At 37.0% G+C, this 12,577-nt stretch overlaps 1 non-coding gene across 1 annotated transcript; it reads left to right on the top strand.

Moving 5' to 3' along the window:
- Positions 1 to 10,644: 10,644 nt before the first annotated feature.
- LOC112804260 (small nucleolar RNA R71) lies at positions 10,645 to 10,752 on the top strand. The gene has a single exon (XR_003202876.1). It is a non-coding gene; the product is annotated as a small nucleolar RNA R71 (small nucleolar RNA).
- The last annotated feature ends 1,825 nt before the right edge of the window (positions 10,753 to 12,577 follow it).

The raw sequence follows: 12,577 nt of genomic DNA on the forward strand, positions 1-12,577 counted from the left end.
GATGCAGATTTGCTGTGTTGACTAAATAGTTTTGAGTGTTGACTAAATCAGAATGGTTGATACCTGGTTTAACAATTAACATTTGCTTTTATTTCAGAAAATATGAATTCTAAAAATGTGAGTAACTTTGTTACTGCTGGAGCTGTTTCTGAGGCTGCTCCAGTTGAGGTTGATGAACCTAGTTCGAAAAGGACTAGACCAAAACCATCTGATGTTTGGAATTTTTTTAGAAAACTCGGTCCAGATAAAGATGGAGTAGAACATTCTGAGTGTAAAGGATGCAAGAAGGTGTTTAAAGATGGAGGTAAGCGATATGGCACTTCTACTTTAAAACAACATCTTGATAGTTGTACTTAAATTAAGCATGAAGATATTGGTCAGACTATAGTATAATTGCAACTTAAAATGGGTTCACTTAAGATTGATTCAGGAGTGGCTAAAGATATGTTTGCTTCTTATGAAGTTGCTGGGGATAAGCCATTCAATGTGGTTGATGATAGGAGATTTAGAAATTGGGTGAAATATATAAGTCCAACTTTGAAACTTCCTATTAGGAATACGGTTAAGTCTGACATAGTGAAAGTTCACAAGAGAGAAGCTGCGAAACTTAAAAAATTTTAGTTTTCATTCCAAATAGAATTTGCTTAACATCTGATCTTTGGATGTCCAATACCAATGAGGGGTATATATGTTTGACTGCACATTTTGTTGATGAGAACTGGAAATTACAGAGTAAAATTCTCAATTTTTGTCATATGCCTCCTCCTCACACGGGATTTAAGTTGTCTTCTAAAACTTTTACGCTTTTGAATGAGTGGAAAATTGATAAAAAGATTTTTTCCATTACTTTAGATAATGCTTCTTCTAATGATACTTGTGTTGATCACTTGAAAAGTAGTTTGGATGTGCATGTTTCATTGTTGTGTGGTGGTGAATTCTTTCATGTTCGTTGCTTTGCTCATATTTTAAATCTTATTGTCCAAGATAGAATGAAAATATGTGATGATGTAGTGCATAAGATTAGAGATTGTATTAAGTATCTGAGAAAATATGAAAGTCGAATGGTTAAGTTTAAAGAATGTTTTCAAGATATTGAGGGACTTGAGTATACAACTGCATTATGTTTAGATGTTCCTACTAGGTGGAATTCACTTTATGCAATACTTGCAAGTGCTATCCATATAAGAAAGCTTTTGAAATGTATCAAGTAAAAGAAGCTAGATTTAGGAAGTATTGTCCTTCATCAGATGAGTGAAAAAGAACTGAAAAGATATGTGATTTCTTGTTACCATTTTACGAAACTACCAAGTTGATGTCTGGAACTTCTTACCCAACATCCAACTTGTATCTTTTACAAGTTTGACAAATTCAGCTTATTTTGATAAATATTTTGAAGAATGATGAAGTGCTTATAAGGAATATGAGAGAACAAATGATGATTAAGTTCAAGAAATATTGGGAGGAATACAGTGTTGTTCTTGCATTTGGGGCAGTTCTTGATCCTATATTTAAACTCAACACTTTGACTCATTGCTATAATGAGATTGATCATATTAGTGCTAAAGACAAAGTGAAGCATGTGAAAAGTAAGTTATACAAGCTCTTTGAGGTTTATGACCACAATTCCTTTACAACTGTAGAAAGTGCTTCCCAAATTCCGAGTATGATTTCTCAAGCGACATCTTCTGCAATTGGAACTCAGCTTATTAAAATGGTTGGTGTAAGTATTTTTATCCTATATTCACTCTACTTGGTTATATGTATTTTTTATTGTTCATATTTTTTGAGTCATATATTGTTTGCAATGCAAAAGATTTGATGTCCCGTAATCAAGTTGAGTGAGGCAACATTATTTTGCAATGATGCAATCATAGATATTTCGCAATGGTGGAAAGACAACCATCATCGTTATCCAACACTATCACTAATGGCACGAGATTTGTTGAGCATTCCTATTACCACCGTGGCTTCAGAATCTGCATTTAGCATGTGTTCTCATGTTTTGAATAAGTATAGAAGTCGTTTATTGCGAGATAATGTTGAAGCTGTGATTTGCACTCGAAATTGGATACATGGATATGATGATTATGGTAAAATTATATTTATAACATACATACTTGAGTGATTTTGTTCATTATTATGTATTATTTTTTTAATATATTTATTTATTTATTTCTAAAGGAAAATTTAGATGAGGAAGATATTGCAAAAGGAAAAGGCTATTCTTCAGGAGTTGGTTCCAATGATGTTATTGACTTACATGAAGATGAAGATAAAAATTAAGTATTTTGAATTATGTTTATTTTGCTTTGGAGACTATTTATAAATATGTTTTTGGATTTAGGATTATATTTATTTTACTTTTGAGACTATTTATATTTATGTTTTTGTATTTTGGATTATGTTTATTTATTTTGGAGACAATTTATATTTAACATTTGCTTTTATATTGATTTAAACAAAAGAGATTGTTTTATGCCCTTATAAATATTAAAAAGAAAAGAGATATTAGGCGGGCTTAGCCCGCCAGCCCGCTATTAGGCGGGGCGGGATAGGATTCTGGGACTGCCTCACTAGGTGGGGCGTGCTTCCCCGCCTGCCACCCCTAAATTCAATCACCATTGCACCTTGAGGTCATTATTATCATCAAATCATCTCTCACTCAATTGAAATTCATTATTAGCATCCTCATAATTACATTAGTTCAGTTATCGCTTCTCAAGTTCAAAATCACTACTTCACAATCATAATTCATTACTCCACAACTTGCTTCACTCCCAAGTTACTACCCCTTCCTAACTTCATCTCATCACTAAGATCCAACTAAAATTTAGGGGCTAAAAGAGCAAAAATAGAGGTTTTAGGGGTTCAAAATTACACTTTAAGACACAAAATCCGTGTATGCTGAAACAGGGGTCACGCGTACGCGTGGGCGTGCATTTTACAATGCTCACATACGTAAGCTACTTGCTTGCGTACGCAAGATTCTCAACCCAAAAAGGTTAGTCTCATCGCGTATAGTGGTCGCGTATGCAAGTTATGCAGAATAGCAAAAATGCTGAATGCTGCAGAATTTTTAGTTTTACACTCTGAACTTCCGATGCACATGACTTTTTCGTTTTAAAACATTTTCCATCCATTCTTCGAATGGTATAAACTTCACGGACCCAATTTTTATATGAAACAAGTTTGAAATAATTTGGAAGTCCGAAAGTCGAGTTATGACTTGCCGAAGTTTGGACAAAAATCAGTTTTTCACAAAATCTTCCCAACCTTTATTTTCACAAAACATAAGTCACTAGCCATATTCACTCAACAATACCCTGCACCAAATCATACTAAAATCATAACAACACAGTCCCCACAACCCACATTCTACCACAACCAACCTCACTTCAATGTAAAATACTTTAACCCAAGATTTTCAGTTATACCTAATATAATTACCAATCATTCAATACTCATATATATCCTTAATCAACATTGCCATTTATCATCAACCAAAACATTATTTATCAATCATTTTTCATCAACAAAACCCACATCCACAATCATGAATCATTAATCCTTCAAACATCATCAAATATCTACTCAATGTCCACTAAAATTACAAAATATGTTTCAAAGTCATGATTCAACTTATCCTAGGTCATCTAGCCTAAGTTTTCACAAAATATTATATATTAAATACGAGAAACCTAAATCATACATTGGCCGATTTTCTCGTATCACCCAAGACAACCCACAAGGAAAAATTGCAAGCCTCAATCACCAAAATTCAGCAACTAGATTTCACTCCAAGCTTCCAATTAAGCTTCCAACATATCCAATTGCCTCAAATCACATATATTCATACACCAAACATATTTATCATAAATACATACCCAAAATTCAATACCCAATACACTTAATCAATGAATTGGCTAGGATTCTAGGATTCTCACTGTATACAAGCACCAAAGAAGCAAGATTGAACGTTCTCCTCAAGCTAATTCGAGGCTAAACACCGGAATTGAACAATTTTCAACATAATTTCTGATAACTTTCGAAATTGGAAAGGAAGAACTTGGAAAACAGAAGTGGTTTTCTTACCTAATTGTTGACTGGACTTTGTAGAGCTCGACGCTGCGGTCGCGTGACCACAAACGGTGCGGCGATCGCAGCTCGGAGCGAAAAGTTATATGGATTTGGATCAATGCCAAGGGTTTGGAACCTTGGAAATGTTCTTCCTCCCCCTTCCCTGGTTGTGCTTCTGCGTTTCTTGCATGTGGGAGAGAAAGAATGAGCTGAAGCTTATTGGTGCACGAAATTGTGATCTCAATGGCGCCAACAACTTGGTATGCACAATTGTAATATCACTCTTTTTCACAACTTCGCACAACTAACCAGCAAGTGCACTGGGTCATCCAAGTAATAAACCTTACGTGAGTAAGGGTCGATCCCACGGAGATTGTCAGCTTGAAGCAAGCTAAGGTCACCTTGCAAATCTCAGTCAGGCGGAATAAAATGGTTATAGTGTTTTGATAGTTAAAATATAAATAGAACATAAAATAAAGATAGAGATACCTATGTAATTCATTAGTGAGAATTTCAGATAAGTGCATAGAGATGCTTTGTTCCTGTTGAATCTCTGCTTTCTTACTGCCTTCATCCAATCCTTCATACTTCTTTCCATGGCAAGCTGTATGTTGGGCATCACCGTTGTCAATGGCTACTTTCCATCCTCTCAGTGAAAATGGTCCATGTGCACTGTCACCGCACGGCTAATCATCTGTCGGTTCTCAATCATGTTGGAATAGAATCCAGTAATTCTTTTGTGTCTGTCACTACGCCCAATACTCACGAGTTTGAAGCTCGTCACAGTCATCCCTTCCCAGATCCTACTTGGAATACCACAGACAAGGTTTAGACTTTCCAGATCTCAGGAATGGCCACCAATAATTCTAGCTTATACCACGAAGACTCCGATCTTTCGGAATGGAGGCTAAGAGATACACGCTCAATCTTAAGTAGAACGGAAGTGGTTGTCAGTCACGCGTTCATAGGTGAGAATGATGATGAGTATCACGGATCATCACATTCATCAGGTTGAAGTGCAAGCGAATATCTTAGAATAAGAATAAGCTAAATTGAATAGAAAATAGTAGTAATTGCATTAATACTCGAGGAACAGCAGAGCTCCACACCCTTAATCTATAGTGTGTAGAAACTCCACCGTTGAAAATACATAAGTGGTCTGGAGGTCCAGGCATGGCCGAATGGCCAGCCTCCCCAAATATGAAAATATGATATCCAGAACATCTCTATGATCCGGAGATTCCAAGATGAAAATACAATAGTAAAAGGTCCTATTTATAATGAAACTAGCTACTAGGGTTTACAGAAATAGGTAAATGATGCAGAAATCCACTTTCGGGCCCCCTTGGTGTGTGCTTGGGCTGAGCATTGAGCTTCGCACATGTAGAGGCTTCTCTTGGAGTTAAACGCCAGCTTTTATGCCAGTTTGGGCGTTTAACTCCAACTTTTATGCCAGTTCTGGCATTTTGACGCCATTTTACGTCATCAAAACTCGCAAAAAGTATGAACTATTATATATTCCTGAAAAGCCCTAGATGTCTACTTTCTAATGCAATTAAGAGTTTGCCATTTGGAGTTCTGTAGCTCCAGAAAATTCACTTCGAGTGCAGGGAGGTCAGAATCCAACAGCATCTACAGTCCTTTGTCAGCCTCTGAATAAGATTTTTGCTCAGATCCCTCAATTTCAGTCAGAAAATACCTAAAATCATAGAAAAACACACAAACTCATAGTAAAGTCCAGAAATATGAATTTTGCATAAAATCTAATAAAAATATCCCAAAAAGTAGCTAGATCCTACTAAAAACTACCTAAAGATAATGCCAAAAAGCGTATAAATTATCCGCTCATCACAACACCAAACTTAAATTGTTGCTTGTCCCCAAGCAACTGAAAATCAAATAGGATAAAAAGAAGAGAATATACAATGAATCCCACAGTATCAATGAAACTTAGTTCTAATTAGATGAGCGGGGCTTGTAGCTTTTTTGCTTCTGAACAGTTTTGGCATCTCACTTTTTCCTTTGAAATTCAGAATGATTGGCTTCTATAGGAACTTAGAATTTTAGATAGTGTTATTGATTCTCCTAGTGCAGTACGTTGATTCTTGAACACAGCTATTTTATGAGTCTTGGCCGTGACCCTAAGCACTTTATTTTCCAGTATTACCACCGGATACATAAATGCCACATACACATAACTGGGTGAACTTTTTCAGATTGTGACTCAGCTTTGCTAAAGTCTCCCGTTAGAGGTGTCCAGAGTTCTTAAGCACACTCTTTTGCTTTGGATCATGACTTTAACCACTCAGTCTCAAGCTTTTCACTTGGACCTGCATGCCACAAGCACATGGTCAGGGACAGCTTGATTTAGCCGCTTAGGCCTGGATTTTATTTCCTTGGGCCCTCCTATCCATTAATGCTCAAAGCCTTGGATCCTTTTTACCCTTGCCTTTTGGTTTAAAGGGCTATTGGCTTTTTCTGCTTGCTTTTTCTTTTTCTTTCTCTTTTTCTTTTTTTGCCTTTTTTTTCCACTACTTTTTCTTGCTTCAAGAATCAATTTCATGATTTTTCAGATTATCAATAACATTTCTCTTTGTTCATCATTCTTTCAAGAGCCAACAACTTTAACATTCATAAACAACAAGATAAAAAAATATGCACTGTTCAAGCATTCATTCAGAGAACAAAAAGTATTGCCACCACATCAAAATAATTAAACTAGTTTCAAGATAAAATTTGAAATCCAAGTACTTATTGTTCTTTTGTAATTAAGCACATTTTTCATTTAAGAGAGGTGAAGAATTCATGGAGTTATCATAGCTTTAAGACATAGACACTAGACACTAATGATCATGTAGTGAAGACACAAACATAGATAGAACCTACAGCATAAAGCCGAAAAACAGAAAAATAAATAGACAAGGAGATTAAGGAATGAGTCCACCTTAGTGAGGGTGGCGTCTTCCTCTTCTTGAAGAACCAATGGTGCTCTTGAGCTCCTCTATGTCTCTTCCTTGCCTTTGTTACTCCTCCCTCATAGCTCTTTGATCTTCTCTAATCTCATGGAGAATGATGGAGTGCTCTTGGTGTTCCACCCTTAATTGGTCCATGTTGTAACTCAAGCTTTCCAAAGAAGTGTTGAGTTGCTCCCAATAATTGTATGGTGGAAGTTGCATCCCTTGAGACATCTCAGGGATTTCTTGATGAGGGACTTCTTCATGCTCTTGTTGAGTGCCATGAATGGGCTCTCTAGTTTGCTCTATCCTCTTCTTATTGATGGGCTTGTCCTCTTCAATAAGGACGTCTTCCTCTATGACAATCCTAACTGAATAGCAAAGGTGACATATGAGATGAGGAAAGGATAATCTTGCCAAAGGTGAGGACTTGTCAGCCACCTTGTAGAGTTCTAGAGGTATGATTTCATGAACTTCTACTTCCTCTCCAATCATGATACTATGGATCATGATGGCCCGATCCACAGTTACCTCAGATCGGTTGCTAGTGGGAATGATAGAGCGTTGGATGAACTCCAACCATCCTCTAGCCACAGGCTTAAGATCCGGTCTTCTCAATTGAACCGGGTTGCCTCTTGAGTCTCTTTTCCATTGAGCTCCTTCTACACATATGTCCATGAGAACTTGGTCCAACCTTTGATCAAAGTTGACCTTTCTAGTGTAGGGGCATGCATTTTCTTCCATCATTGGCAAGTTGAACGCTAGCCTCACGTTTTCCAGACTGAAATCCAAGTATTTCCCCTGAACCATTGTAAGCCAATTCTTTGGGTTTGGGTTCATACTTTGATCATGGTTCCTAGTGATCCATGTGTTTGCATAGAACTCTTGAACCATTAAGATTCTGACTTGTTGAATGGGGTTGGCAAGAACTCCCCAACCTCTTCTTCAGATCTCTTGTCGGATCTCCAGATATTCCCCCTTTTTGAGCCTAAAAGGGACCTCAGGGATCACCTTTTTCTTGGCCACAACTTCATAGAAGTGGTGTTGATGGACCTTTGAGATGAATCTTTCCATCTTCCATGACTCAAAGGTGGAGGCAGTTGCCTTTCCTTTCCTCTTTCTAGAGACTTCTCTGGCCTTAGGTGCCATAAATAGTTATGAAAAATAAAAAGTAATGTTTTTACCACACCAAACTTAAAATATTTGCTCGTCCTCGAGCAAAAGAAGAATGAAAGATGTAGAAGAAGAAGAAAATGGAGAAGATGGAGGGTGTATAGTGTTCGGCCAAGAGGGGAAGAAGGTGTTTGTGATGAGCAGAAATGAAGGTGTAAAGGGGGGTATTTATAGGGAGAGTGGCTGAATGGTTTTGGTGGGTTTGGGAGGGAAATGGTTTTGAATTTTGAAGGTGGGTGGGGTTTTTTTTTGGGAAGAGTGTTATAGAAAGGTGTGAAGAGGAGAGAGAGTGAGTTGAGGTTGGTGGGGATCCTATGGGATCCACAGATCCTGAGGGGTCAAGGAATTCTTCATCCCTGCTCCAATTGGGCGTTCACAACGCCTTAGAGTGCAATTTTGGCGTTTAAACGCCAGTCTGCTGCCCTATTTTGGCATTTAAACGCCAGCTTTCCTTCCTGTTCTGGCGTCTAAATGCCAGTCAACAGTCTGGTGCCCTATTCTGGCGTTTAAACGCCCAGAAAAGTGCCAGATTGGGCGTTTAAACGCCCATTTTGCTACCCTTACTGGCGTTTAAATGCCAATAAGTCCTTCCTCCAGGGTGTACTATTTTCAATGCTGTTTTTGATTTTTTTTCTTTATTTTTGTAATTGTCTTTGTGACTTCACATGATCATCAACCTAAAAGAAAACAAAATAATATAGATAAAATTAAAATAAAATTGGGTTGCCTCCCAATAAGCGTTTCTTTAATGTCAATAGCTTGACAGTGAACTCTCATGGAGCCTCATAGATGATCAGAGTATGGTTGAGATCTCTCAACACCAAACTTAGAGTTTGGCTGTAGCCTCCCAACACCAAACTCAGAGTTTGAATGTGGGGACTCTGTTTGACTCTGTATTGGAAGAAGCTCTTCATGCTTACTCTCCATGGTTACAGATGGAGAACCTTGAGTCTTTACTACAAGGCATTCTTCATTCACATGAAGGATCAACTCTCCTCTGTCAACATCAATTACAGCTCTTGCTGTGGCTAGGAAGGGTCTTCCAAGGATGATAGATTCATCCTCATCCCTCCTAGTGTTTAGGATTATGAAATCAGCAGGGAAGTAAATGCCTTCAACCTTCACTAGCACGTCCTCTACTAGTCCATAAGGCTTTTTCATAGATTTATCTGCCATTTCCAATGAGAATTTGGCAGCCTGTACCTCATAGATTCCAGTTTCTCCATTACAGAGAGTGTCATCATGTTTATCCCTGACCCCAGTTCACACAGAGCTTTTTCAAAGGTCATGGTACCTATGGTATATGGTATTAAGAATTTACCAGGATCCTGTTTCTTTTGAGGTAAATTTTGCTGAACCAATGTATTCAGTTCATTGGTGAGCAAGGGAGGTTCATCCTCCCAAGTCTCATTACCAAACAACTTGGCATTCAGCTTCATGATTACTCCTAAATATTGGGCAACTTACCCTTCAATAATGTCTTCATCCTCTTCAGAAGATGAATAGTCATCAGAGCTCATGAATGGTAAAAAGAGGTCCAAGGGAATCTCTATGGTCTCTGTATGAGCCTCAGATTCTTTTGGTTCCTCGTTAGGGGATTCCGTACTAACCATTGGACGTCTCCTGAGGTCTTCCTCATTGGGATTCATGTCCTCCTCCTCCTCTAAGGTTTCGGCCATGTTGATTATATCAATGGCCTTGCACTCTCCTTTGGGATTCTCTTCTGTATTGCTTGGGAGAGTGCTAGGAGGAGTTTCAGTAACCCTTTTACTCAACTGGCCTAATTGTGCCTCCAAATTTCTAATGAAGGATCTTATTTCAGTCATGAAACTAAGAGTGGCCTTAGATAGATTAGAGACTATGTTTGCTAAGCTAGAAGGATCTGCTCAGAATGCTCTATCTGTTGCTGAGATGATGATGAGAAAGGTTTGCTATTGCTAAACCTGTTTCTTCCACCATTGTTATTATTGAAGCCTTGTTTCTATTGATCCTTCCATGAAAACTTTGGATGATTTTTCCATGAAGGATTATAGGTGTTGCCAAAGGCTTCACCCATGTAATTCACCTCTGCCATTGCAGGGTTCTCAGGATCATAAGCTTCTTCTTCAGAAGATGCTTCTTTAGTACTGTTGGATACATTTTGCAATCCACTCAGACTCTGAGAGATCATATTGAATTGTTGGATCAATATTTTGTTCTGAGCCAGTATGACATTCAGAGCATCAATTTCAAGAACTTCTCTCTTTTGAGGTGTCTCATTACTCACATGATTCCTCTCAGAGGTATACATGAACTGGTTATTTGCAACCATTTCAATAAGTTCCTGAGCTTCTGCAGGCATTTTCTTTAGGTGAATGGATCCACCTGCAGAGTGATCCAGTGACATCTTAAAAAATTTAGACAGACCATCATAGAATATATCTAATATGGTCCATTCTGAAAGCATGTCAGAAGGACACTTTTTGGTTAGCTGCTTGTATCTTTCCCAAGCTTCATAGAAGGACTCACCTTCTTTCTGTCTGAAGGTTTGAACATCCACTCTAAGCTTGCACAGCTTTTGAGGAGGAAAGAACTTGGCTAAGAAAGTCGTGACCAGCTTATCCCAAGAGTCCAAGCTATCTCTAGGTTGTGAGTCCAACCATGTTCTAGCTTTGTCTCTTACAGCAAAAGGAAAAAGCATGAGCTTGTAGACTTCCGGATCAACTCCATTGGTCTTAACAGTATCACAGATCTGCAAGAACTCAGTTAAAAACTGATAAGGATCTTCTGATGGAAGTTCATGAAACTTGCAGTTCTGTTGCAGTAGAGAAACTAATTGAGGCTTTATCTCAAAGTTTTTTGCTCCTATGGCAGGGATTGAGATGCTTCTTCCATAGAAGTTGGAAGTTGGTGTAGTAAAATCACCAAGCATCTTCCTTGCATTGTTGTTTGATTCGGCCATAATTGTTTCTTTTGCTGTTTCCTTTTCAAAAATTTCAGTGAGGTCCTCTTCAGAGTTTTGTGCTTTAGCTGCTCTTAGCTTTCTCTTCAGAGTCCTTTCAGGTTCAGGATCATCTTCAACAAGTATGCCTTTATCTTTGTACCTGCTCATATGAAAGAGAAAAAAACAAAGAAAATATGGAATCCTCTATGTCACGGTATAAAGATTCCTTGAGGTGTTAGAGAAAAACAAGAATGGAAGGATGAGGTAAGTAAGAAAGAATTCAAACACTCAAAGAGAGATGGAGTTTGAATTGACAATGGAGGAGGAATCTTAGTGTTTAAATAGAAAAAGATGAGAGAGGGGAAGAAATTTTCAAAAATTAAAATTTAAAATAATTAGTTAATTAAAAGGGATTTAAAAAAAAAAGTGCATGTTTTTCGAAAATTAAGAGTGAAAAGGTGGTTTTGAAAAAGATAAGAAATAAATTTGAAAAAGATAAGAAGTTAGAGCAAGATTTTGAAATCAAAATTAAAAAAAAATGTGATTTGAAAAAGATATGATTTTGAAGATATGATTGGAAAGATAAAAATTAAAAAGATTTAATTTTTGAAAAAGATATGATTGAAAAGATATGATTTTGAAAAAGATATGATTGAAAATATTTGATTTGAAAAAGAATTGATTTTGAAAAAATATGAAGACTTGAAAAAGATTTGATTTGAAAACAAAATTACTCTCCTTGTGTCATCCTGGCGTTAAACGCCTAGGAGCTGCATGTTTTGGGCGTTTAATGCCCAATTGCTGCATGGTTTGGGTGTTTAATCGCCCAGCCAGGTATCCTGGCTGGCGTTTAAACGCTAGTTTTCCTTCTTCACTGGGCGTTTTGAATGCCCATCTTTTTCTCTGTAATCCCTCTGCTTTATTTTCTTAGATCTTTATTTTGCTAAATCCTTTATTCAAGAAGATATGTTTTCAATTTTGGAAAACAACAAAATGAGTCGAAACATATAATTCTTTGATCAAAACACAAGATATATGCAAGAACATTATGAACGTCAAGATGAACACCAAGAACGATCTTGAAGATCAAGATGAATGCAAGAATGCATATGTAGAACATCATGCAGTGCAAATCAATAAATCATGAAGATCAAACAAGGCAATTTATCAAGAACGACTTGAAGATCATCAAGAACACAATGCATGTGTTTAAAAAATTGCAAGACAATTAAAATCATGCAATTGACACCAAACTTAAAATTTGGCCCTAGATTCAAACAAGAACCATGAAATATTTTTGAGTTTTTATGATTTTATGAATTTTTTTGGGTTTTTCAAAAATTATCTTTAGAAAAACGAAAAAAGAAGAAAAAAATTTTTTTGAAAACTTTTTGAAAATCAAATAAAGGTTGAAAATAAGAAGAAAATTACCTAATCTGAGCAACAAGAT

This window comes from Arachis hypogaea, chromosome 5 (genome assembly GCF_003086295.3).
Source record: "Arachis hypogaea cultivar Tifrunner chromosome 5, arahy.Tifrunner.gnm2.J5K5, whole genome shotgun sequence".
Classification (NCBI taxonomy): domain Eukaryota; kingdom Viridiplantae; phylum Streptophyta; class Magnoliopsida; order Fabales; family Fabaceae; genus Arachis; species Arachis hypogaea.